Source organism: Garra rufa, unplaced genomic scaffold (assembly GCF_049309525.1).
Source record: "Garra rufa unplaced genomic scaffold, GarRuf1.0 hap1_unplaced_029, whole genome shotgun sequence".
NCBI lineage: Eukaryota > Metazoa > Chordata > Actinopteri > Cypriniformes > Cyprinidae > Garra > Garra rufa.
The window spans coordinates 77,723-104,352 of NW_027394304.1; the positions used below are offsets into that span (position 1 = coordinate 77,723).

Here is a 26,630-nt window from a genome sequence, read left to right on the forward strand (position 1 = left end):
AACTCTATAAGGTCTAGATGTGTCCAACTATAGAAAAGAAAACTAAACCTCTCCTGGTCGGATATGAATATTATCAGTGTTGAAGTCTATGTTTTACTGCTACCTTTCTCCAGTGTGTGTTCATGTTTTCCTGTGGTATTCCTGTAGCTTCTCTCTGGCACGGTGCGCTGCTTCACGTGTCGTATCCTTTCCTCTGACGCGTTGCCATTCCGGTGTTACTCGTGTCTTCTCCCTCACCGCCGGTGTGCTGTCATCGCCCGGTGGGTCCGTGATGATTCCCCTCTCTCTCATAGCCCGCGCGGCTTCCCCGGCGCTGTCGTATGTTTTCACTCCGTTGCTCCAGTGTATCCGTATTCTAGTCAGCGGCGTCTGGAAACGTATTTGTTTTTCTTTGAGCACCTTTTTAATGCCCACATATGACCTCCGTTTCTGGACGACTTCAGCAGGATAATCGTGATCAAAGAAGATCTGCTTATTTCCTACTTGTATTTTTTTCTTCCATGCCGTCTTCAGGATCATTTCTTTTGTCTCAAACTTGAGGAAGTTGACTATTATGGACCTGGGTGGTGCATTCGGGCTTGGTTTCTGTGCGAGAGCGCGGTGTGCTCTTTGGATGTGGAGCTCCGTTCCTTCAGGTAGCTGCAGCTCTGTTTTTAGCAGCTGGTCTATGTACTTGTTAGTGGAGTTCTCCTCCGTCTCCTCAGGCACGCCGAAGATACGGATATTGTTCCTTCTTGATCTCCCCTCGAGGTCGGTTATCTTTTCTTGCATCTGGCGTGTCTGCTTCTGCATTTCCATCATCACTTCTCCCGCGTCTATTTTCCACTCTTCCAGCTCTGCTATGCGCTCCTGGGCCTCGGCCATAGTCGCCTTCTGTGTCTGTAGCTCGTTTTTATTATCTGTTAGCTTGCGCTCGATGTCTTGTTGAAGATTGGTGATTTCTTCTTTCATTTCTTTTTTCAACTCGTCTTTTAGCGTGTTCAGTTCGTGTCGTATCTCTTGTTTAAGGTCTTTTATATCTTTGCTAATTGTAGCCAGCCCGACTCGCAGTGTCTCATTGTGGTCTTGACCGTCCATTTTCTCTGCTGCGTCGTCCTCGTGTTCTCTATCTTCGCTTTCAGAGGTCGTCTCGGATAATTTCTCAGTTTCGGGTAGTTTCTCAACTTTTTCTTGCTTCTGGTTAGTTTTCCCTGTCCTTCGGTTACCTTTCCCACCCATAATATAACTTTTAGTCGTCGAGTTAAACCTTATGGTGGGTTTTTTATGTCCGACTTGGGAGAGTAGTTAACTAACTTCTGCTCACTCGGCCATCTTCGGGATTTCTGCCATTTTCTAACCTCATACTTACCTCAAGTTGCTTTTTGGGAGATACTTAGACTTGCTTGTAGAGAAGTTTGTTACAGCCTCATAAAATCAACAATAATGATAATAGTCATAGTGATATAAAAGCAAATAGAGCTCTGGTATCGGAATAGTATCGGTATCGGCAGATATCCAAATTCAGGTATCGGAATCGGATCGGAAGTGAAAAAATGTGGATCGGTGCATCCCTAGTTGATACATCGATGGATGATATAATTGTCTGGGGAGCTTCGAAAGAAGAACATGATGCAATGTTAAGAGAGGTTCTGGAAGCAACCAGGCATGCAAATCTTAAGTTGAACAGAGAAAAGTGAGAAATTGGGGGTGACTGAGTTAACGTTTTTGGGTGACATCGTTAGTAGTGCTGGAGTGCGACCAGATCGCATGAAGATTTGTGCTATTGAACATATGCCAAGACCGAAATGTGTAAAAGATGTTCAGAGATTCATGGGTATGTTGAACTATATGAGTAAATTCATACCTAACCTGTCTGAGAAGATAGCTCCATTAAGATGGCTGACTGAGAAAAAGAATGAATGGGATTGGAACCATGAACAGGAGTCTGCATGGCAACAGTTGAAAGTGATACTAACTAAAGAGCCAATCTTGAAATTTTATGACCCCAAACGTGCTATTAAGATTTCAGCTGATGCTTCACAGACAGGATTAGGAGCAGTATTGCTTCAGGATTATGATGAAACCTGGCAACCAGTTGCATATGCCTCATGTTCAATGACTGATGCGGAGTGCACTGATAAAAATATGGAGCTTGATTTACTTAAAAAAAGTAAGGCAACTTTTTGCATCATTTTATCCCATAGATCATACAAGAGTAGTCTTTGTTTGTACAACATTAATTTTACAAGTAAAGTCAACTGTCTTTTGCAAACAAAGGCAACTCAACTGTGGTAAGTTGACTTAACTTGTAAAAGTAAGTTGACTTTACTAGCAAAAGTGAGTTAACTGTACTTGCAAATTTAAGTTACCCTGACAAAATGAATGCTGTACATACAAAGACAACTCTTGTTTGATCTACGTGATAAAATGATGCAAAAAGTTGCCTTACTATTTCTCTGTAGATAAAACACAATATGTTTTTGTTATGGTGAGCAACTTAAATCTAGTACTAAAGTGATCTGTATGTTGGTCAATCTGTCCAATGTAAAAATGGACATTTTGGCCTCATGGTGCTGTAGAAAAAAATGACATAATCAAGAGTTCACAAGTCACCAAAATTGACATTTTATTACAAATTCACACAAAACTCATATCATACTTGTACTGCCATTGAACTGGGCAATAACTGAGTGTACTGTACTCAATACATTACTCAATTCATTACAGATTTGTTTAGTAGATTTTTAAGAATCAATTCATCTTTAAAACAACACATTTGGGCTTCGGGAAACATTTTACCATCAAAAACTAAGTAATTGAAGGAAACAATGAATGTTATTTTTAGTTGCAGCTCTAATACTGTATACTCTGCAACAATGCTCATATTATTCAAACAACATCTGGGGCCTCATTTATAAAACTTTCTTACGCACTGATTTGATCTTAGAGTGTTTGTACGATCAAATCCACGTCAAAGTACAGATTTATAAAAACCGTCTTTGACGTGGAAAAGTACTTAACTCCACGTCAGATTCCAGCTTGGCGTACGACCGTTTCCTTGTTGAAATGCCTGGTATTGCATATAGTTCAGCCTCACTATAATTTGATTTATTGCGCTCCTTTTTACTTGCCATTGTCACAGAGTTTTTGCTTTAGGAATGAGCTCATTTTATGTTAATTAATTAAGCAGGGGCGTTTCGACGGCGGAACATTCAGCTCCACACAATTCCACGATCATTTGTGATTTATAACCAAATGACTGGCGCACGCATGGATTTCGTGGTACGTTCGTTTTCTCTGAATCGCTCTTACGATCAAATCAAAAAAGTTCTTAGATAAAATCAAGGATGGTTTCTACGCAAGTCTTTATAAATGAGGCCCCTGGTATTAATTATTCAACTTAACAAAAGGGCTTGTTTAACAATAGTTCAAGATGTATTGTAATATTTTAGTGTATGGATGGAAAAGGATGGATTCGCACCGTGCAACACCTGTGATAAACTTGTTAGTGCCAAAGGAGGATGTACAACAAACATGACACAAACACCTTCACCTGCTGCATGGGATACAAATTAACAAGTGTACTGTGTTTGACGTGTCGCGTCGCTCTCCTGCTCCCGTTGCTTCCTCCATTTCAGACAGTCAATCATCAGCCAGCAACTCCTCGTTGGAAACGTAATCAGGTACATGAAAATGATGATTGTCTTTGGTTAGGGCAGAAGTCAGCTGGGAGTTTCGGTGTGATGCCAAGTTATAGGCATGGGCTCAGCTTCTGTTTTGCACAAATTATACAAGAGCGTATGGAGATCAGTCAAATATTACAGAGGATATTGTAAATCATCATCGTTCCGAGAGTTCAGGACCTTATGACTGTACAGGAAGCTAAGAAATTGAAGGATTTAAAAAAATAAATAATTTAGACTACCTTTAATCTGGCAATCAGGTAAATCCAATTTTTATTCTGACAGTTTTATCTCGAAAATCAGTAAATTTGTCTACAGTTAATCAGGTAACTTTGTCTTTTATTCCACATTTTGCACTGGGCTGCCAACACATTTATTAGTGAAAGAGCAGAATCTCTGCCCCCAAAATAACATTTTGTCTGATCTATAAACTAATTGATACAATCTAACATTTGCCCACCTTCCCCACAACAATTGCAATTGTTTTTACATACCTTCATCCAGTGTGCTTGACACAATCAAATCACCTGGTAAGGATACAATGACATAGTTAGTAACTGACCACTAAAACTGTAAGACTCCTAATGCAGCAGATTTCTAATAAAACAATATGCATGGATATTTCAAATATATATTACTATATAAACCAAGTGAATATCCAAGTTTAACATAAACTCAAATTGGAAATATGTAGGAGCATAAGTAGTTATGTGTGTGGTGCCAAAACTAAGGCAAATGAACAAAGACAACAACAAACAAACTTCCTGCGCTTATTTCACGGTGAACTAAAAGAAAAGCTTTTTTAAATATAGAAAATTAGATAAGAGTCGAGTCTAAATGTCAATCAAATTTTTTTTTAATACACAAATATGATCAAATATCAATGAATTAATTTTATTTCACTATTTACAGTGTATCTAAAGAATTTTTAAATATCAATTTAAGGCAATTTATGACCCTTTTTAAGAGCTGCTCAAGTTAAACAGTATGAGCGGGGTTGGACGATGTACGGTAACATATTAAGCCATAAAATGACATGATTTACAATTCAGATACATGTTTTCACAAAAGCAAAAAATCTTATACAATGGCATTTCAGCCTTTATACCATTAAAAGGGATAAATCAAGCATATAATGTATTATATTTATTTAAAACATAAGTATAACTGTCTTAATTGTTTAGATTTTTAGAAAGCACATTTACTTCTTTCACATTTAGAACTTTATGTGTTTGCTGCATAAAAACATTGGTAGATATTTACAATAATCGGACTAAAAACAGCTGAAAATTTGGACGTGCAAATTCATGCTCTGTCACTATTACGGTTTCCCTAGTACCAGCTGTAAGCAAAGCAGCATTAACGCAGTTTTATCAGACATGAAATGAAAATGCCAACAACACGTTTGTGAGGACAGTCGGTTCCCTTCAGATACATTCATATAAAGACATCCCTCCAGCATTAGACTTTAAAACGTGCAGTGTGCATATTTATTCAATGACATCATTGCCGCTTAGATTTATCCAGCCCTATCGCGATTCTTGTCTTTCTGTCCCCAAATGTAAGACCTCAAAAAATTATAAGTAAGCCTCTTTTGATATGGGAAGCTTCTCGCTATACATCCGCGCATCCTAGCTTGGTGGCTATTTGATTCCATATTCCATATATTTGAATGGAAGCGAGCTCGCCTACATCTTTGGCAGCAAACCAGCCGGGTACCCAGTTTGTTTCAGTTTGAACACCACCTCACATGATATCGCTCAGGTCCTACTCTCAACATATAAATAAATCCACGTAAATTTAAGAAGAAAGACCTGCACTTATTAAAAAATTGTCTACAAAAAAAATTGGGATCGAAAATGTAATACCTCGTCGGATGACGTTTATTACTTTTTAATATTTTTAATGCCCTTAATTTTGGCTAATTTCATTTACTACCTTTTACAACCCTGCGGACACCCTGGCCGAGTTACAGCTAAAACTCCTTGCTAACGGCTACACACACCCGCGCCCGCACACACACACACAAGTGCAGCTAAGGACGCGGCACCGGCGCCGTGCGATTAACGTTAACGTTACATGGAAGAAAAAACACATCCCTGTTTACTTTAAATTACTGTCACTTGCAAATGTGAGCTTAGAAATACATTTGAAGGCAGTATTTTAAAATTTGCTAACATTAGTTTCCAGGCACACACGAAGTCTTTTGAAGCCACTGGCTATCTTAATTACAAACCACATCAAGAGCCTCAGTTGTCTTGATTATTCGTTTCTACAACAATATAAAACCTGAAAGACTGTAGAAATTTACCAGCTATATTATTAAAATTCATTATAAAAATAAAGTCCAGTCTCCCGCTTTCCCGAACTGGCTGCTGCTTTCGACAGTGCCCGACGACGGTTGGCGCAAAATACCCAGAATGCACTACACGGGGCGCAGTTGGGGCGGAGTAAATACAACGAGCAAATTGTTTGTTGTGTGGGTCTGCACAAGAAGATTTGTTGAGCCATTTACATATAGCTTGTTGAGGACAAAAATCAAAATGACTAGTGATTTTAACAAATGTAGAATAATTCACAACATGATATATTAATGTCAGGAGACAAACAAGGTTTTTTATTGTTATTATCAAAGGCTTAATTATGTCATAACTACAAATTCTTGGATATACTTTTTTCAATGAAAACAGTATCTGACAAAAATATATATTTTTCTTGAAGCAAACAATGACATTCAGTTTTTAACCTGACATTTGTTTATGTTGTAAAAAAATTTCTGCTATCACCAAAAGTGCTACGTTAAAATGTAAATAGCAGTGATTGTTCATTACAACAAGCAGTAAATAGTATTTTAGAAAACCAGCCTACTTCTAAAACAAAACATTTCTCCTGTTTGAGTCACTGCATGCTGCACTGCGTGTTTTTGTTCTTTATTTAAAGATCTTTGGTGAGCAAGTAATACAGTCAGTGATCAGTAACTTTATATTGAACTAAAGCATATGAAACAGTTGAAATCAAACACCTGAGTAGTGCATTGTGACTTTCACACCTTTTGTCATCCTCTGTAGTAGAATTATCAGAAGTTGATCTAGTTAGTGAGTCAACCCGAAGGTTGCGAGTTTGAGTTTCAGGTCCGGCAGGGATTGTCAGTGGGGGAGTGAATATGTAACTCATTTTAGGTTGGAGGTCAGATGTCCCGTATTTCCTTTTACACTGTCAGTTACACTAATATTAACCATACAACCCTTGTGCTCATTTTGTCAGGTATTATTGAAATTTATATTAGATGGAAGAAGGCTATATAATTATATAAAACAAGTGAATGCAACTTGGTTCTCAATTGTGGAAAAATAACAACCGTACATCCCTCCATCAAGATGTAGATGGGTAGAGGTTTTTGGTCATTGTTTTTATTGCTTGTTAGTTTTATTTATATATATATATATATATATATATATATATATATATAGTTGTGAAGAAATATAGAGTATGATCAGCTATAGTTACATTGTGATGTCTTTCAAGGGAATCATATGCAATGAGAAAAGCAGAGGAGTGAATACTGAGTGTAAGTGGTCAGATGGTCAAGAACTAAATGGTAGGCCTGCAGCGACGCGTCGATGACGTCGACGACTCGGTTCTAAAAAAACGTTGACGTCAAATCCAGTAGTCAACACATCACGCCCATTTACCAGACTCATGTGGCGACCAAAACAAAGCAGCATGGATAACGAAACTCCGTCCACTTCTCAGGTTCAGCAGCCTGCACTCCCAAGCAATACATGTCATCAGAAACAGGGCTCGACATTAAAGCTTGTCCAGGATTTTGTGAATGGGAAAGTGAAGGAGAATTTTACTTGCCCGACCGGACAAGTAACCTGATACATCAATAACAAACAATAACTAGCGTAGCACCGAAACTTTGGTGAGAATGATTCTGAGTGTATTACTTACAGTGTAAACGGTGACTGAAAACGGACAGTATCAAGGATCAAAGCTCGTGCAGCCTATCTGAATGACTCACGGAAATTTTTAAACTAATAGGCGCAACAGCATACACAAAGAAACAAACATACAACCCAAATACAGCGACGATGATCCCTACACCGCTGTTCTGCTCTCCAGAGCAAATACAGAGCAGTGACACTCTCGATAAATGAGCGATCAACAACAGACATCTTGTAAAAAGATGGCTACCAACGGGGTTCGAAACTTTTTGAAACTTTCGCCTCTGACGCACCTGACGTGCGTAAATTTCGCTTCAAACTTTTGTTTTTATGCGCGTCCATTTCGCTCTTGACGGGTGAATGAACACAAAGTGGTCACGCGTATAAATAGAAGCGGCAGGCGCGAATTTAGACGCGTATTCGCGTTTGGTGTGAACGTAGCATAAGGCGCTGGATTAAGGCTACAGTCTCTTCGGGGGTGTGGGTTTGAATCCCACTGCTGCCAAGACAGAGTTTTGGAAGGCTATTGTGCATACCCAAAAAAAAAAAAAAAAGTTCTTTGCCCGCATTCCAGAGGCTTTGCAAAGAAGGTCCGGCGGCCGACGTTCTCTCTATCTTTGGGGTGGGGGAAGAGGGCAGAAAACGGCCCACAAAAGCGCAAATCCCAGGGTAGCGTTGCCGAGTGGTCTAAGGCGCTGGATTTAGGCTCCAGTCTCTTCGGGGGCGTGGGTTCGAATCCCATCGCTGCCAGCAGCCATTTTAACCAAGGCAGGGAGGTCCTCTAACCCGCTTGGCATCGGGATTATTTCACGCAAACAGGATTAGACTGCAGCAGTTCTGCAGAGTAAGTATTAGGGAGGCCGTTCCACCTGTGGAAGAGACCCTTGGAGCGCAACCCGAAGGGGGAGCATGGCCGCATGGTCTAATGCTACATTCACACCAAACGGGAATATGCGTCTGGTCCGAGTGATTTCAATGTTAAGTCAATGGTAAAACGCGTTAACACGCGCCTGGAGTTCTTGCGGCGCGAATGAGGCGCGGCGCGGTAGACGCGAATTCGCCTCATCCGCGCGTCTAGTTCGCGCGAATTGAGCGTCTGGCGCGTTAGGTGCGTTAAGCGCGAATTGTGCTTTTTTGTGAATCACGCGTCTGACAAAAATTCGCGTCTGCTACCCGAGGTGAAAAATCGGAACTTCTGTGTCAATTCACGCCGCGTTAACCAATCAGGAGCTGCTTGATGCTGACCTCCACTCTACAGGAAGGGGGCCACCAGGAGTAGGACTGCATACCCCTGTATAAAGGATGCCTTTACGGCGGCGAATTACAAGGCATCAGCTTGCAGCGAAGCGCGACAAGAAAAAAAAAGGGACCACGAGGGTGAATGTGCCAGGGTAGTGTGGCCGAGTGGTCTAAGGCTCTGGATTAAGGCTCCAGTATCTTCGGGGGTGTGAGTTTGAGTCCCACTACTGCCAAGACAGAGTTTCGGAAGGCTATTGTGCCTACACAAAAAAAAAAAAAAAACGTTTTTTGCCCGCACTCCAGAGGCTTTGCAAAGAAGATCCGGCGGCCGACGTTTTCTCTGTCTTTGGGGTGGGGAAAAAAGGGCCCACGAAGGTGAACATTCCAGGGTAGCACATTCCAGGGTAGCGTGGCCGAGTGGTTTAAGGCGTTTGAGTTAGGCTCCAGACTCCTCGGGGGCGTTGGTTCAAATCCCATTGCTGCCAGCAGCCATTTTAACCAAGGCAGGGAGGCCCTCTAACCCGCTTGGGAGCGGGCTTGTTTTACGCAAACAGGAATAGACTGCAGCCGTTCCGCAGAGTCAGTATTAGGGAGGTCGTTTGACCTGTCGTAAAGACCCGTGGAACACACCATGACAAGGTAGCGTGGCCGAGCGGTCTAAGGCGCTGGATTAAGGCTCCAGTTTCTTCGGGGGCGTGGGTTCGAATCCCACTGCTGCCAGGGAAATCTTTTGGAAAGCTCCTGAGGCTGCAAAGCGACTGGAGAAGTGACGCTGCATGCTCATCCAAACTTAGCCGCTTTCGCATTCTTTGCCATTTAGCAAAGTCAGTGCTGGAAGCTTGTCCCAGCCTCTGCTCCATTCCAACAGAGGCACACCAATAATTTACAATCATAGGAGAGGTGCAATAAAAAACAAACAAACAATTCAACGAATTTGAAAATTATATTAATGAAAAACAATGAGTAGTCTACAAGAATGGAGACAGCCAATGTCACTCATGGAAAGTTTTGGGTGAAATAACAGCTGCCTGATCATTTTGATTTTAAATGCAACACAGCTGGCTATCGTTTTCACATAAGCCCCAAAAGCCTTGATTAGCGGATTCAGGTGTGCTTGATCATAGATGGACCTCCACTCCACAGGAAGGGGGCCACCAGAAGTAGGACTGCATACCCTGTATTAAGGATGCCTTTACGGCGGCGAATTACAAGGCATCAGCTTGTGGCGAAGCGCAACCCAAATACAGCGACGATGATCCCTACACCGCTGTTCTGCTCTCCAGAGCAAATACAGAGCAGTGACACTCTCGATAAATGAGCGATCAACAACAGACATCTTGTAAAAAGATGGCTACCAACGGGGTTCGAAACTTTTTGAAACTTTCGCCTCTGACGCACCTGACGTGCGTAAATTTCGCTTCAAACTTTTGTTTTTATGCGCGTCCATTTCGCTCTTGACGGGTGAATGAACACAAAGTGGTCACGCGTATAAATAGAAGCGGCAGGCGCGAATTTAGACGCGTATTCGCGTTTGGTGTGAACGTAGCATAAGGCGCTGGATTAAGGCTACAGTCTCTTCGGGGGTGTGGGTTTGAATCCCACTGCTGCCAAGACAGAGTTTTGGAAGGCTATTGTGCATACCCAAAAAAAAAAAAAAAGTTCTTTGCCCGCATTCCAGAGGCTTTGCAAAGAAGGTCCGGCGGCCGACGTTCTCTCTATCTTTGGGGTGGGGGAAGAGGGCAGAAAACGGCCCACAAAAGCGCAAATCCCAGGGTAGCGTTGCCGAGTGGTCTAAGGCGCTGGATTTAGGCTCCAGTCTCTTCGGGGGCGTGGGTTTGAATCCCATCGCTGCCAGCAGCCATTTTAACCAAGGCAGGGAGGTCCTCTAACCCGCTTGGCATCGGGATTATTTCACGCAAACAGGATTAGACTGCAGCAGTTCTGCAGAGTAAGTATTAGGGAGGCCGTTCCACCTGTGGAAGAGACCCTTGGAGCGCAACCCGACGAGGTAGCATGGCCGCGCGGTCTAATGCTACATTCACACCAAACGGGAATATGCGTCTGGTCCGAGTGTTTTCAATGTTAAGTCAATGGTAAAACGCGTTAACACGCGCCTGGAGTTCTTGCGGCGCGAATGAGGCGCGGCGCGGTAGACGCGAATTCGCCTCATCCGCGCGTCTAGTTCGCGCGAATGGCGCAAATTGAGCGTCTGGCGCGTTAGGTGCGTTAAGCGCGAATTGTGCTTTTTTGTGAATCACGCGTCTGACAAAAATTCGCGTCTGCTACCCGAGGTGAAAAATCGGAACTTCTGTGTCAATTCACGCCGCGTTAACCAATCAGGAGCTGCTTGATGCTGACCTCCACTCTACAGGAAGGGGGCCACCAGGAGTAGGACTGCATACCCCTGTATAAAGGATGCCTTTACGGCGGCGAATTAAAAGGCATCAGCTTGCAGCGAAGCGCGACAAGAAAAAAAAAGGGACCACGAGGGTGAATGTGCCAGGGTAGTGTGGCCGAGTGGTCTAAGTCTCTGGATTAAGGCTCCAGTATCTTCGGGGGTGTGAGTTTGAGTCCCACTACTGCCAAGACAGAGTTTCGGAAGGCTATTGTGCCTACACAAAAAAAAAAAAAAAAAACGTTTTTTGCCCGCACTCCAGAGGCTTTGCAAAGAAGGTCCGGCGGCCGACGTTTTCTCTGTCTTTGGGGTGGGGAAAAAAGGGCCCACGAAGGTGAACATTCCAGGGTAGCACATTCCAGGGTAGCGTGGCCGGGTGGTTTAAGGCGTTTGAGTTAGGCTCCAGACTCCTCGGGGGCGTTGGTTCAAATCCCATTGCTGCCAGCAGCCATTTTAACCAAGGCAGGGAGGCCCTCTAACCCGCTTGGGAGCGGGCTTGTTTTACGCAAACAGGAATAGACTGCAGCCGTTCCGCATAGTCAGTATTAGGGAGGTCGTTTGACCTGTCGTAAAGACCCGTGGAACACACCATGACAAGGTAGCGTGGCCGAGCGGTCCAAGGCGTTGGATTAAGGCTCCAGTCTCTTCGGGGGCGTGGGTTCGAATCCCACCGCTGCCAGGGAAATCTTTTGGAAAGCTCCTGAGGCTGCGAAGCGACTGGAGAAGTGACCCTGCATGCTCATCCAAACTTAGCCGCTTTCGCATTCTTTGCCATTTAGCAAAGTCAGTGCTGGAAGCTTGTCCCAGCCTCTGCTCCATTCCAACAGAGGCACACCAATAATTTACAATCATAGGAGAGGTGCAATAAAAAACAAACAAACAATTCAACGAATTTGAAAATTATATTAATGAAAAACAATGAGTAGTCTACAAGAATGGAGACAGCCAATGTCACTCATGGAAAGTTTTGGGTGAAATAACAGCTGCCTGATCATTTTGATTTTAAATGCAACACAGCTGGCTATCGTTTTCACATAAGCCCCAAAAGCCTTGATTAGCGGATTCAGGTGTGCTTGATCATAGATGGACCTCCACTCCACAGGAAAGGGGCCACCAGAAGTAGGACTGCATACCCTGTATTAAGGATGCCTTTACGGCGGCGAATTACAAGGCATCAGCTTGTGGCGAAGCGCAACCCAAATACAGCGACGATGATCCCTACACCGCTGTTCTGCTCTCCAGAGCAAATACAGAGCAGTGACACTCTCGATAAATGAGCGATCAACAACAGACATCTTGTAAAAAGATGGCTACCAACGGGGTTCGAAACTTTTTGAAACTTTCGCCTCTGACGCACCTGACGTGCGTAAATTTCGCTTCAAACTTTTGTTTTTATGCGCGTCCATTTCGCTCTTGACGGGTGAATGAACACAAAGTGGTCACGCGTATAAATAGAAGCGGCAGGCGCGAATTTAGACGCGTATTCGCGTTTGGTGTGAACGTAGCATAAGGCGCTGGATTAAGGCTACAGTCTCTTCGGGGGTGTGGGTTTGAATCCCACTGCTGCCAAGACAGAGTTTTGGAAGGCTATTGTGCATACCCAAAAAAAAAAAAAAGTTATTTGCCCGCATTCCAGAGGCTTTGCAAAGAAGGTCCGGCGGCCGACGTTCTCTCTATCTTTGGGGTGGGGGAAGAGGGCAGAAAACGGCCCACAAAAGCGCAAATCCCAGGGTAGCGTTGCCGAGTGGTCTAAGGCGCTGGATTTAGGCTCCAGTCTCTTCGGGGGCGTGGGTTTGAATCCCATCGCTGCCAGCAGCCATTTTAACCAAGGCAGGGAGGTCCTCTAACCCGCTTGGCATCGGGATTATTTCACGCAAACAGGATTAGACTGCAGCAGTTCTGCAGAGTAAGTATTAGGGAGGCCGTTCCACCTGTGGAAGAGACCCTTGGAGCGCAACCCGAAGGGGGAGCATGGCCGCATGGTCTAATGCTACATTCACACCAAACGGGAATATGCGTCTGGTCCGAGTGATTTCAATGTTAAGTCAATGGTAAAACGCGTTAACATGCGCCTGGAGTTCTTGCGGCGCGAATGAGGCGCGGCGCGGTAGACGCGAATTCGCCTCATCCGCGCGTCTAGTTCGCGTTAGGTGCGTTAAGCGCGAATTGTGCTTTTTTGTGAATCACGCGTCTGACAAGAATTCACGTCTGCTACCCGAGGTGAAAAATCTGAACTTCTGTGTCAATTCACGCCGCGTTAACCAATCAGGAGCTGCTTGATGCTGACCTCCACTCTACAGGAAGGGGGCCACCAGGAGTAGGACTGCATACCCCTGTATAAAGGATGCCTTTACGGCGGCGAAATTACAAGGCATCAGCTTGCAACGAAGCGAGACAAGAAAAAAAAAGGGACCACGAGGGTGAATGTGCCAGGGTAGCGTGGCCGAGTGGTCTAAGGCTCTGGATTAAGGCTCCAGTATCTTCGGGGGTGTGAGTTTGAGTCCCACTACTGCCAAGACAGAGTTTCGGAAGGCTATTGTGCCTACACAAAAAAAAAAAAAAACGTTTTTTGCCCGCACTCCAGAGGCTTTGCAAAGAAGGTCCGGCGGCCGACGTTTTCTCTGTCTTTGGGGTGGGGAAAAAAGGGCCCACGAAGGTGAACATTCCAGGGTAGCACATTCCAGGGTAGCGTGGCCGAGTGGTTTAAGGCGTTTGAGTTAGGCTCCAGACTCCTCGGGGGCGTTGGTTCAAATCCCATTGCTGCCAGCAGCCATTTTAACCAAGGCAGGGAGGCCCTCTAACCCGCTTGGGAGCGGGCTTGTTTTACGCAAACAGGAATAGACTGCAGCCGTTCCGCAGAGTCAGTATTAGGGAGGTCGTTTGACCTGTCGTAAAGACCCGTGGAACACACCATGACAAGGTAGCGTGGCCGAGCGGTCTAAGGCGCTGGATTAAGGCTCCAGTTTCTTCGGGGGCGTGGGTTCGAATCCCACCGCTGCCAGGGAAATCTTTTGGAAAGCTCCTGAGGCTGCGAAGCGACTGGAGAAGTGACCCTGCATGCTCATCCAAACTTAGCCGCTTTCGCATTCTTTGCCATTTAGCAAAGTCAGTGCTGGAAGCTTGTCCCAGCCTCTGCTCCATTCCAACAGAGGCACACCAATAATTTACAATCATAGGAGAGGTGCAATAAAAAACAAACAAACAATTCAACGAATTTGAAAATTATATTAATGAAAAACAATGAGTAGTCTACAAGAATGGAGACAGCCAATGTCACTCATGGAAAGTTTTGGGTGAAATAACAGCTGCCTGATCATTTTGATTTTAAATGCAACACAGCTGGCTATCGTTTTCACATAAGCCCCAAAAGCCTTGATTAGCGGATTCAGGTGTGCTTGATCATAGATGGACCTCCACTCCACAGGAAGGGGGCCACCAGAAGTAGGACTGCATACCCTGTATTAAGGATGCCTTTACGGCGGCGAATTACAAGGCATCAGCTTGTGGCGAAGCGCAACCCAAATGCAGCGACGATGATCCCTACACCGCTGTTCTGCTCTCCAGAGCAAATACAGAGCAGTGACACTCTCGATAAATGAGCGATCAACAACAGACATCTTGTAAAAAGATGGCTACCAACGGGGTTCGAAACTTTTTGAAACTTTCGCCTCTGACGCACCTGACGTGCGTAAATTTCGCTTCAAACTTTTGTTTTTATGCGCGTCCATTTCGCTCTTGACGGGTGAATGAACACAAAGTGGTCACGCGTATAAATATAAGCGGCAGGCGCGAATTTAGACGCGTATTCGCGTTTGGTGTGAACGTAGCATAAGGCGCTGGATTAAGGCTACAGTCTCTTCGGGGGTGTGGGTTTGAATCCCACTGCTGCCAAGACAGAGTTTTGGAAGGCTATTGTGCATACCCAAAAAAAAAAAAAAAGTTCTTTGCCCGCATTCCAGAGGCTTTGCAAAGAAGGTCCGGCGGCCGACGTTCTCTCTATCTTTGGGGTGGGGGAAGAGGGCAGAAAACGGCCCACAAAAGCGCAAATCCCAGGGTAGCGTTGCCGAGTGGTCTAAGGCGCTGGATTTAGGCTCCAGTCTCTTCGGGGGCGTGGGTTTGAATCCCATCGCTGCCAGCAGCCATTTTAACCAAGGCAGGGAGGTCCTCTAACCCGCTTGGCATCGGGATTATTTCACGCAAACAGGATTAGACTGCAGCAGTTCTGCAGAGTAAGTATTAGGGAGGCCGTTCCACCTGTGGAAGAGACCCTTGGAGCGCAACCCGAAGGGGGAGCATGGCCGCATGGTCTAATGCTACATTCACACCAAACGGGAATATGCGTCTGGTCCGAGTGATTTCAATGTTAAGTCAATGGTAAAACGCGTTAACACGCGCCTGGAGTTCTTGCGGCGCGAATGAGGCGCGGCGCGGTAGACGCGAATTCGCCTCATCCGCGCGTCTAGTTCGCGCGAATTGAGCGTCTGGCGCGTTAGGTGCGTTAAGCGCGAATTGTGCTTTTTTGTGAATCACGCGTCTGACAAAAATTCGCGTCTGCTACCCGAGGTGAAAAATCGGAACTTCTGTGTCAATTCACGCCGCGTTAACCAATCAGGAGCTGCTTGATGCTGACCTCCACTCTACAGGAAGGGGGCCACCAGGAGTAGGACTGCATACCCCTGTATAAAGGATGCCTTTACGGCGGCGAATTACAAGGCATCAGCTTGCAGCGAAGCGCGACAAGAAAAAAAAAGGGACCACGAGGGTGAATGTGCCAGGGTAGTGTGGCCGAGTGGTCTAAGGCTCTGGATTAAGGCTCCAGTATCTTCGGGGGTGTGAGTTTGAGTCCCACTACTGCCAAGACAGAGTTTCGGAAGGCTATTGTGCCTACACAAAAAAAAAAAAAAAACGTTTTTTGCCCGCACTCCAGAGGCTTTGCAAAGAAGATCCGGCGGCCGACGTTTTCTCTGTCTTTGGGGTGGGGAAAAAAGGGCCCACGAAGGTGAACATTCCAGGGTAGCACATTCCAGGGTAGCGTGGCCGAGTGGTTTAAGGCGTTTGAGTTAGGCTCCAGACTCCTCGGGGGCGTTGGTTCAAATCCCATTGCTGCCAGCAGCCATTTTAACCAAGGCAGGGAGGCCCTCTAACCCGCTTGGGAGCGGGCTTGTTTTACGCAAACAGGAATAGACTGCAGCCGTTCCGCAGAGTCAGTATTAGGGAGGTCGTTTGACCTGTCGTAAAGACCCGTGGAACACACCATGACAAGGTAGCGTGGCCGAGCGGTCTAAGGCGCTGGATTAAGGCTCCAGTTTCTTCGGGGGCGTGGGTTCGAATCCCACTGCTGCCAGGGAAATCTTTTGGAAAGCTCCTGAGGCTGCAAAGCGACTGGAGAAGTGACGCTGCATGCTCATCCAAACTTAGCCGCTTTCGCATTCTTTGCCATTTAGCAAAGTCAGTGCTGGAAGCTTGTCCCAGCCTCTGCTCCATTCCAACAGAGGCACACCAATAATTTACAATCATAGGAGAGGTGCAATAAAAAACAAACAAACAATTCAACGAATTTGAAAATTATATTAATGAAAAACAATGAGTAGTCTACAAGAATGGAGACAGCCAATGTCACTCATGGAAAGTTTTGGGTGAAATAACAGCTGCCTGATCATTTTGATTTTAAATGCAACACAGCTGGCTATCGTTTTCACATAAGCCCCAAAAGCCTTGATTAGCGGATTCAGGTGTGCTTGATCATAGATGGACCTCCACTCCACAGGAAGGGGGCCACCAGAAGTAGGACTGCATACCCTGTATTAAGGATGCCTTTACGGCGGCGAATTACAAGGCATCAGCTTGTGGCGAAGCGCAACCCAAATACAGCGACGATGATCCCTACACCGCTGTTCTGCTCTCCAGAGCAAATACAGAGCAGTGACACTCTCGATAAATGAGCGATCAACAACAGACATCTTGTAAAAAGATGGCTACCAACGGGGTTCGAAACTTTTTGAAACTTTCGCCTCTGACGCACCTGACGTGCGTAAATTTCGCTTCAAACTTTTGTTTTTATGCGCGTCCATTTCGCTCTTGACGGGTGAATGAACACAAAGTGGTCACGCGTATAAATAGAAGCGGCAGGCGCGAATTTAGACGCGTATTCGCGTTTGGTGTGAACGTAGCATAAGGCGCTGGATTAAGGCTACAGTCTCTTCGGGGGTGTGGGTTTGAATCCCACTGCTGCCAAGACAGAGTTTTGGAAGGCTATTGTGCATACCCAAAAAAAAAAAAAAAGTTATTTGCCCGCATTCCAGAGGCTTTGCAAAGAAGGTCCGGCGGCCGACGTTCTCTCTATCTTTGGGGTGGGGGAAGAGGGCAGAAAACGGCCCACAAAAGCGCAAATCCCAGGGTAGCGTTGCCGAGTGGTCTAAGGCGCTGGATTTAGGCTCCAGTCTCTTCGGGGGCGTGGGTTTGAATCCCATCGCTGCCAGCAGCCATTTTAACCAAGGCAGGGAGGTCCTCTAACCCGCTTGGCATCGGGATTATTTCACGCAAACAGGATTAGACTGCAGCAGTTCTGCAGAGTAAGTATTAGGGAGGCCGTTCCACCTGTGGAAGAGACCCTTGGAGCGCAACCCGACGAGGTAGCATGGCCGCGCGGTCTAATGCTACATTCACACCAAACGGGAATATGCGTCTGGTCCGAGTGTTTTCAATGTTAAGTCAATGGTAAAACGCGTTAACACGCGCCTGGAGTTCTTGCGGCGCGAATGAGGCGCGGCGCGGTAGATGCGAATTCGCCTCATCCGCGCGTCTAGTTCGCGCGAATGGCGCAAATTGAGCGTCTGGCGCGTTAGGTGCGTTAAGCGCGAATTGTGCTTTTTTGTGAATCACGCGTCTGACAAAAATTCGCGTCTGCTACCCGAGGTGAAAAATCGGAACTTCTGTGTCAATTCACGCCGCGTTAACCAATCAGGAGCTGCTTGATGCTGACCTCCACTCTACAGGAAGGGGGCCACCAGGAGTAGGACTGCATACCCCTGTATAAAGGATGCCTTTACGGCGGCGAATTAAAAGGCATCAGCTTGCAGCGAAGCGCGACAAGAAAAAAAAAGGGACCACGAGGGTGAATGTGCCAGGGTAGTGTGGCCGAGTGGTCTAAGGCTCTGGATTAAGGCTCCAGTATCTTCGGGGGTGTGAGTTTGAGTCCCACTACTGCCAAGACAGAGTTTCGGAAGGCTATTGTGCCTACACAAAAAAAAAAAAAAAAAACGTTTTTTGCCCGCACTCCAGAGGCTTTGCAAAGAAGGTCCGGCGGCCGACGTTTTCTCTGTCTTTGGGGTGGGGAAAAAAGGGCCCACGAAGGTGAACATTCCAGGGTAGCACATTCCAGGGTAGCGTGGCCGAGTGGTTTAAGGCGTTTGAGTTAGGCTCCAGACTCCTCGGGGGCGTTGGTTCAAATCCCATTGCTGCCAGCAGCCATTTTAACCAAGGCAGGGAGGCCCTCTAACCCGCTTGGGAGCGGGCTTGTTTTACGCAAACAGGAATAGACTGCAGCCGTTCCGCATAGTCAGTATTAGGGAGGTCGTTTGACCTGTCGTAAAGACCCGTGGAACACACCATGACAAGGTAGCGTGGCCGAGCGGTCCAAGGCGTTGGATTAAGGCTCCAGTCTCTTCGGGGGCGTGGGTTCGAATCCCACCGCTGCCAGGGAAATCTTTTGGAAAGCTCCTGAGGCTGCGAAGCGACTGGAGAAGTGACCCTGCATGCTCATCCAAACTTAGCCGCTTTCGCATTCTTTGCCATTTAGCAAAGTCAGTGCTGGAAGCTTGTCCCAGCCTCTGCTCCATTCCAACAGAGGCACACCAATAATTTACAATCATAGGAGAGGTGCAATAAAAAACAAACAAACAATTCAACGAATTTGAAAATTATATTAATGAAAAACAATGAGTAGTCTACAAGAATGGAGACAGCCAATGTCACTCATGGAAAGTTTTGGGTGAAATAACAGCTGCCTGATCATTTTGATTTTAAATGCAACACAGCTGGCTATCGTTTTCACATAAGCCCCAAAAGCCTTGATTAGCGGATTCAGGTGTGCTTGATCATAGATGGACCTCCACTCCACAGGAAAGGGGCCACCAGAAGTAGGACTGCATACCCTGTATTAAGGATGCCTTTACGGCGGCGAATTACAAGGCATCAGCTTGTGGCGAAGCGCAACCCAAATACAGCGACGATGATCCCTACACCGCTGTTCTGCTCTCCAGAGCAAATACAGAGCAGTGACACTCTCGATAAATGAGCGATCAACAACAGACATCTTGTAAAAAGATGGCTACCAACGGGGTTCGAAACTTTTTGAAACTTTCGCCTCTGACGCACCTGACGTGCGTAAATTTCGCTTCAAACTTTTGTTTTTATGCGCGTCCATTTCGCTCTTGACGGGTGAATGAACACAAAGTGGTCACGCGTATAAATAGAAGCGGCAGGCGCGAATTTAGACGCGTATTCGCGTTTGGTGTGAACGTAGCATAAGGCGCTGGATTAAGGCTACAGTCTCTTCGGGGGTGTGGGTTTGAATCCCACTGCTGCCAAGACAGAGTTTTGGAAGGCTATTGTGCATACCCAAAAAAAAAAAAAAGTTATTTGCCCGCATTCCAGAGGCTTTGCAAAGAAGGTCCGGCGGCCGACGTTCTCTCTATCTTTGGGGTGGGGGAAGAGGGCAGAAAACGGCCCACAAAAGCGCAAATCCCAGGGTAGCGTTGCCGAGTGGTCTAAGGCGCTGGATTTAGGCTCCAGTCTCTTCGGGGGCGTGGGTTTGAATCCCATCGCTGCCAGCAGCCATTTTAACCAAGGCAGGGAGGTCCTCTAACCCGCTTGGCATCGGGATTATTTCACGCAAACAGGATTAGACTGCAGCAGTTCTGCAGAGTAAGTATTAGGGAGGCCGTTCCACCTGTGGAAGAGACCCTTGGAGCGCAACCCGAAGGGGGAGCATGGCCGCATGGTCTAATGCTACATTCACACCAAACGGGAATATGCGTCTGGTCCGAGTGATTTCAATGTTAAGTCAATGGTAAAACGCGTTAACATGCGCCTGGAGTTCTTGCGGCGCGAATGAGGCGCGGCGCGGTAGACGCGAATTCGCCTCATCCGCGCGTCTAGTTCGCGTTAGGTGCGTTAAGCGCGAATTGTGCTTTTTTGTGAATCACGCGTCTGACAAGAATTCACGTCTGCTACCCGAGGTGAAAAATCTGAACTTCTGTGTCAATTCACGCCGCGTTAACCAATCAGGAGCTGCTTGATGCTGACCTCCACTCTACAGGAAGGGGGCCACCAGGAGTAGGACTGCATACCCCTGTATAAAGGATGCCTTTACGGCGGCGAAATTACAAGGCATCAGCTTGCAACGAAGCGAGACAAGAAAAAAAAAGGGACCACGAGGGTGAATGTGCCAGGGTAGCGTGGCCGAGTGGTCTAAGGCTCTGGATTAAGGCTCCAGTATCTTCGGGGGTGTGAGTTTGAGTCCCACTACTGCCAAGACAGAGTTTCGGAAGGCTATTGTGCCTACACAAAAAAAAAAAAAAACGTTTTTTGCCCGCACTCCAGAGGCTTTGCAAAGAAGGTCCGGCGGCCGACGTTTTCTCTGTCTTTGGGGTGGGGAAAAAAGGGCCCACGAAGGTGAACATTCCAGGGTAGCACATTCCAGGGTAGCGTGGCCGAGTGGTTTAAGGCGTTTGAGTTAGGCTCCAGACTCCTCGGGGGCGTTGGTTCAAATCCCATTGCTGCCAGCAGCCATTTTAACCAAGGCAGGGAGGCCCTCTAACCCGCTTGGGAGCGGGCTTGTTTTACGCAAACAGGAATAGACTGCAGCCGTTCCGCAGAGTCAGTATTAGGGAGGTCGTTTGACCTGTCGTAAAGACCCGTGGAACACACCATGACAAGGTAGCGTGGCCGAGCGGTCTAAGGCGCTGGATTAAGGCTCCAGTCTCTTCGGGGGCGTGGGTTCGAATCCCACCGCTGCCAGGGAAATCTTTTGGAAAGCTCCTGAGGCTGCGAAGCGACTGGAGAAGTGACCCTGCATGCTCATCCAAACTTAGCCGCTTTCGCATTCTTTGCCATTTAGCAAAGTCAGTGCTGGAAGCTTGTCCCAGCCTCTGCTCCATTCCAACAGAGGCACACCAATAATTTACAATCATAGGAGAGGTGCAATAAAAAACAAACAAACAATTCAACGAATTTGAAAATTATATTAATGAAAAACAATGAGTAGTCTACAAGAATGGAGACAGCCAATGTCACTCATGGAAAGTTTTGGGTGAAATAACAGCTGCCTGATCATTTTGATTTTAAATGCAACACAGCTGGCTATCGTTTTCACATAAGCCCCAAAAGCCTTGATTAGCGGATTCAGGTGTGCTTGATCATAGATGGACCTCCACTCCACAGGAAGGGGGCCACCAGAAGTAGGACTGCATACCCTGTATTAAGGATGCCTTTACGGCGGCGAATTACAAGGCATCAGCTTGTGGCGAAGCGCAACCCAAATGCAGCGACGATGATCCCTACACCGCTGTTCTGCTCTCCAGAGCAAATACAGAGCAGTGACACTCTCGATAAATGAGCGATCAACAACAGACATCTTGTAAAAAGATGGCTACCAACGGGGTTCGAAACTTTTTGAAACTTTCGCCTCTGACGCACCTGACGTGCGTAAATTTCGCTTCAAACTTTTGTTTTTATGCGCGTCCATTTCGCTCTTGACGGGTGAATGAACACAAAGTGGTCACGCGTATAAATATAAGCGGCAGGCGCGAATTTAGACGCGTATTCGCGTTTGGTGTGAACGTAGCATAAGGCGCTGGATTAAGGCTACAGTCTCTTCGGGGGTGTGGGTTTGAATCCCACTGCTGCCAAGACAGAGTTTTGGAAGGCTATTGTGCATACCCAAAAAAAAAAAAAAAGTTCTTTGCCCGCATTCCAGAGGCTTTGCAAAGAAGGTCCGGCGGCCGACGTTCTCTCTATCTTTGGGGTGGGGGAAGAGGGCAGAAAACGGCCCACAAAAGCGCAAATCCCAGGGTAGCGTTGCCGAGTGGTCTAAGGCGCTGGATTTAGGCTCCAGTCTCTTCGGGGGCGTGGGTTTGAATCCCATCGCTGCCAGCAGCCATTTTAACCAAGGCAGGGAGGTCCTCTAACCCGCTTGGCATCGGGATTATTTCACGCAAACAGGATTAGACTGCAGCAGTTCTGCAGAGTAAGTATTAGGGAGGCCGTTCCACCTGTGGAAGAGACCCTTGGAGCGCAACCCGACGAGGTAGCATGGCCGCGCGGTCTAATGCTACATTCACACCAAACGGGAATATGCGTCTGGTCCGAGTGTTTTCAATGTTAAGTCAATGGTAAAACGCGTTAACACGCGCCTGGAGTTCTTGCGGCGCGAATGAGGCGCGGCGCGGTAGACGCGAATTCGCCTCATCCGCGCGTCTAGTTCGCGCGTATGGCGCGAATTGAGCGTCTGGCGCGTTAGGTGCGTTAAGCGCGAATTGTGCTTTTTTGTGAATCACGCGTCTGACAAAAATTCGCGTCTGCTACCCGAGGGGAAAAATCGGAACTTCTGTGTCAATTCACGCCGCGTTAACCAATCAGGAGCTGCTTGATGCTGACCTCCACTCTACAGGAAGGGGGCCACCAGGAGTAGGACTGCATACCCCTGTATAAAGGATGCCTTTACGGCGGCGAATTACAAGGCATCAGCTTGCAGCGAAGCGCGACAAGAAAAAAAAAGGGACCACGAGGGTGAATGTGCCAGGGTAGTGTGGCCGAGTGGTCTAAGGCTCTGGATTAAGGCTCCAGTATCTTCGGGGGTGTGAGTTTGAGTCCCACTACTGCCAAGACAGAGTTTCGGAAGGCTATTGTGCCTACACAAAAAAAAAAAAAAACGTTTTTTGCCCGCACTCCAGAGGCTTTGCAAAGAAGGTCCGGCGGCCGACGTTTTCTCTGTCTTTGGGGTGGGGAAAAAAGGGCCCACGAAGGTGAACATTCCAGGGTAGCACATTCCAGGGTAGCGTGGCCGAGTGGTTTAAGGCGTTTGAGTTAGGCTCCAGACTCCTCGGGGGCGTTGGTTCAAATCCCATTGCTGCCAGCAGCCATTTTAACCAAGGCAGGGAGGCCCTCTAACCCGCTTGGGAGCGGGCTTGTTTTACGCAAACAGGAATAGACTGCAGCCGTTCCGCAGAGTCAGTATTAGGGAGGTCGTTTGACCTGTCGTAAAGACCCGTGGAACACACCATGACAAGGTAGCGTGGCCGAGCGGTCTAAGGCGCTGGATTAAGGCTCCAGTCTCTTCGGGGGCGTGGGTTCGAATCCCACCGCTGCCAGGGAAATCTTTTGGAAAGCTCCTGAGGCTGCGAAGCGACTGGAGAAGTGACCCTGCATGCTCATCCAAACTTAGCCGCTTTCGCATTCTTTGCCATTTAGCAAAGTCAGTGCTGGAAGCTTGTCCCAGCCTCTGCTCCATTCCAACAGAGGCACACCAATAATTTACAATCATAGGAGAGGTGCAATAAAAAACAAACAAACAATTCAACGAATTTGAAAATTATATTAATGAAAAACAATGAGTAGTCTACAAGAATGGAGACAGCCAATGTCACTCATGGAAAGTTTTGGGTGAAATAACAGCTGCCTGATCATTTTGATTTTAAATGCAACACAGCTGGCTATCGTTTTCACATAAGCCCCAAAAGCCTTGATTAGCGGATTCAGGTGTGCTTGATCATAGATGGACCTCCACTCCACAGGAAGGGGGCCACCAGAAGTAGGACTGCATACCCTGTATTAAGGATGCCTTTACGGCGGCGAATTACAAGGCATCAGCTTGTGGCGAAGCGCAACCCAAATGCAGCGACGATGATCCCTACACCGCTGTTCTGCTCTCCAGAGCAAATACAGAGCAGTGACACTCTCGATAAATGAGCGATCAACAACAGACATCTTGTAAAAAGATGGCTACCAACGGGGTTCGAAACTTTTTGAAACTTTCGCCTCTGACGCACCTGACGTGCGTAAATTTCGCTTCAAACTTTTGTTTTTATGCGCGTCCATTTCGCTCTTGACGGGTGAATGAACACAAAGTGGTCACGCGTATAAATAGAAGCGGCAGGCGCGAATTTAGACGCGTATTCGCGTTTGGTGTGAACGTAGCATAAGGCGCTGGATTAAGGCTACAGTCTCTTCGGGGGTGTGGGTTTGAATCCCACTGCTGCCAAGACAGAGTTTTGGAAGGCTATTGTGCATACCCAAAAAAAAAAAAAAAGTTCTTTGCCCGCATTCCAGAGGCTTTGCAAAGAAGGTCCGGCGGCCGACGTTCTCTCTATCTTTGGGGTGGGGGAAGAGGGCAGAAAACGGCCCACAAAAGCGCAAATCCCAGGGTAGCGTTGCCGAGTGGTCTAAGGCGCTGGATTTAGGCTCCAGTCTCTTCGGGGGCGTGGGTTTGAATCCCATCGCTGCCAGCAGCCATTTTAACCAAGGCAGGGAGGTCCTCTAACCCGCTTGGCATCGGGATTATTTCACGCAAACAGGATTAGACTGCAGCAGTTCTGCAGAGTAAGTATTAGGGAGGCCGTTCCACCTGTGGAAGAGACCCTTGGAGCGCAACCCGACGAGGTAGCATGGCCGCGCGGTCTAATGCTACATTCACACCAAACGGGAATATGCGTCTGGTCCGAGTGTTTTCAATGTTAAGTCAATGGTAAAACGCGTTAACACGCGCCTGGAGTTCTTGCGGCGCGAATGAGGCGCGGCGCGGTAGACGCGAATTCGCCTCATCCGCGCGTCTAGTTCGCGCGTATGGCGCGAATTGAGCGTCTGGCGCGTTAGGTGCGTTAAGCGCGAATTGTGCTTTTTTGTGAATCACGCGTCTGACAAAAATTCGCGTCTGCTACCCGAGGGGAAAAATCGGAACTTCTGTGTCAATTCACGCCGCGTTAACCAATCAGGAGCTGCTTGATGCTGACCTCCACTCTACAGGAAGGGGGCCACCAGGAGTAGGACTGCATACCCCTGTATAAAGGATGCCTTTACGGCGGCGAATTACAAGGCATCAGCTTGCAGCGAAGCGCGACAAGAAAAAAAAAGGGACCACGAGGGTGAATGTGCCAGGGTAGTGTGGCCGAGTGGTCTAAGGCTCTGGATTAAGGCTCCAGTATCTTCGGGGGTGTGAGTTTGAGTCCCACTACTGCCAAGACAGAGTTTCGGAAGGCTATTGTGCCTACACAAAAAAAAAAAAAAAACGTTTTTTGCCCGCACTCCAGAGGCTTTGCAAAGAAGGTCCGGCGGCCGACGTTTTCTCTGTCTTTGGGGTGGGGAAAAAAGGGCCCACGAAGGTGAACATTCCAGGGTAGCACATTCCAGGGTAGCGTGGCCGAGTGGTTTAAGGCGTTTGAGTTAGGCTCCAGACTCCTCGGGGGCGTTGGTTCAAATCCCATTGCTGCCAGCAGCCATTTTAACCAAGGCAGGGAGGCCCTCTAACCCGCTTGGGAGCGGGCTTGTTTTACGCAAACAGGAATAGACTGCAGCCGTTCCGCAGAGTCAGTATTAGGGAGGTCGTTTGACCTGTCGTAAAGACCCGTGGAACACACCATGACAAGGTAGCGTGGCCGAGCGGTCTAAGGCGCTGGATTAAGGCTCCAGTCTCTTCGGGGGCGTGGGTTCGAATCCCACCGCTGCCAGGGAAATCTTTTGGAAAGCTCCTGAGGCTGCGAAGCGACTGGAGAAGTGACCCTGCATGCTCATCCAAACTTAGCCGCTTTCGCATTCTTTGCCATTTAGCAAAGTCAGTGCTGGAAGCTTGTCCCAGCCTCTGCTCCATTCCAACAGAGGCACACCAATAATTTACAATCATAGGAGAGGTGCAATAAAAAACAAACAAACAATTCAACGAATTTGAAAATTATATTAATGAAAAACAATGAGTAGTCTACAAGAATGGAGACAGCCAATGTCACTCATGGAAAGTTTTGGGTGAAATAACAGCTGCCTGATCATTTTGATTTTAAATGCAACACAGCTGGCTATCGTTTTCACATAAGCCCCAAAAGCCTTGATTAGCGGATTCAGGTGTGCTTGATCATAGATGGACCTCCACTCCACAGGAAGGGGGCCACCAGAAGTAGGACTGCATACCCTGTATTAAGGATGCCTTTACGGCGGCGAATTACAAGGCATCAGCTTGTGGCGAAGCGCAACCCAAATGCAGCGACGATGATCCCTACACCGCTGTTCTGCTCTCCAGAGCAAATACAGAGCAGTGACACTCTCGATAAATGAGCGATCAACAACAGACATCTTGTAAAAAGATGGCTACCAACGGGGTTCGAAACTTTTTGAAACTTT

At 47.0% G+C, this 26,630-nt stretch overlaps 16 non-coding genes across 16 annotated transcripts; all 16 read left to right on the top strand.

The window, feature by feature from the left end:
• The first annotated feature begins 8,277 nt into the window (after positions 1-8,277).
• On the top strand, positions 8,278-8,359 carry trnal-uag (transfer RNA leucine (anticodon UAG)). The gene has a single exon. It is a non-coding gene; the product is annotated as a tRNA-Leu (tRNA).
• Positions 8,360-9,486: 1,127 nt separating this feature from the next.
• Positions 9,487-9,568, top strand: trnal-aag (transfer RNA leucine (anticodon AAG)). Its single transcript has one exon. It is a non-coding gene; the product is annotated as a tRNA-Leu (tRNA).
• A 1,052-nt stretch (positions 9,569-10,620) lies between these two features.
• Positions 10,621-10,702, top strand: trnal-uag (transfer RNA leucine (anticodon UAG)). The gene has a single exon. It is a non-coding gene; the product is annotated as a tRNA-Leu (tRNA).
• A 1,138-nt stretch (positions 10,703-11,840) lies between these two features.
• Positions 11,841-11,922, top strand: trnal-aag (transfer RNA leucine (anticodon AAG)). The gene has a single exon. It is a non-coding gene; the product is annotated as a tRNA-Leu (tRNA).
• A 1,051-nt stretch (positions 11,923-12,973) lies between these two features.
• On the top strand, positions 12,974-13,055 carry trnal-uag (transfer RNA leucine (anticodon UAG)). Its single transcript has one exon. It is a non-coding gene; the product is annotated as a tRNA-Leu (tRNA).
• Positions 13,056-14,162: 1,107 nt separating this feature from the next.
• On the top strand, positions 14,163-14,244 carry trnal-aag (transfer RNA leucine (anticodon AAG)). The gene has a single exon. It is a non-coding gene; the product is annotated as a tRNA-Leu (tRNA).
• Positions 14,245-15,296: 1,052 nt separating this feature from the next.
• Positions 15,297-15,378, top strand: trnal-uag (transfer RNA leucine (anticodon UAG)). Its single transcript has one exon. It is a non-coding gene; the product is annotated as a tRNA-Leu (tRNA).
• Positions 15,379-16,505: 1,127 nt separating this feature from the next.
• On the top strand, positions 16,506-16,587 carry trnal-aag (transfer RNA leucine (anticodon AAG)). The gene has a single exon. It is a non-coding gene; the product is annotated as a tRNA-Leu (tRNA).
• Positions 16,588-17,639: 1,052 nt separating this feature from the next.
• trnal-uag (transfer RNA leucine (anticodon UAG)) lies at positions 17,640-17,721 on the top strand. Its single transcript has one exon. It is a non-coding gene; the product is annotated as a tRNA-Leu (tRNA).
• Positions 17,722-18,859: 1,138 nt separating this feature from the next.
• On the top strand, positions 18,860-18,941 carry trnal-aag (transfer RNA leucine (anticodon AAG)). Its single transcript has one exon. It is a non-coding gene; the product is annotated as a tRNA-Leu (tRNA).
• Positions 18,942-19,992: 1,051 nt separating this feature from the next.
• trnal-uag (transfer RNA leucine (anticodon UAG)) lies at positions 19,993-20,074 on the top strand. The gene has a single exon. It is a non-coding gene; the product is annotated as a tRNA-Leu (tRNA).
• A 1,107-nt stretch (positions 20,075-21,181) lies between these two features.
• On the top strand, positions 21,182-21,263 carry trnal-aag (transfer RNA leucine (anticodon AAG)). Its single transcript has one exon. It is a non-coding gene; the product is annotated as a tRNA-Leu (tRNA).
• A 1,052-nt stretch (positions 21,264-22,315) lies between these two features.
• Positions 22,316-22,397, top strand: trnal-uag (transfer RNA leucine (anticodon UAG)). Its single transcript has one exon. It is a non-coding gene; the product is annotated as a tRNA-Leu (tRNA).
• Positions 22,398-23,532: 1,135 nt separating this feature from the next.
• trnal-aag (transfer RNA leucine (anticodon AAG)) lies at positions 23,533-23,614 on the top strand. The gene has a single exon. It is a non-coding gene; the product is annotated as a tRNA-Leu (tRNA).
• Positions 23,615-24,666: 1,052 nt separating this feature from the next.
• Positions 24,667-24,748, top strand: trnal-uag (transfer RNA leucine (anticodon UAG)). Its single transcript has one exon. It is a non-coding gene; the product is annotated as a tRNA-Leu (tRNA).
• A 1,136-nt stretch (positions 24,749-25,884) lies between these two features.
• Positions 25,885-25,966, top strand: trnal-aag (transfer RNA leucine (anticodon AAG)). Its single transcript has one exon. It is a non-coding gene; the product is annotated as a tRNA-Leu (tRNA).
• Positions 25,967-26,630: the final 664 nt, after the last annotated feature.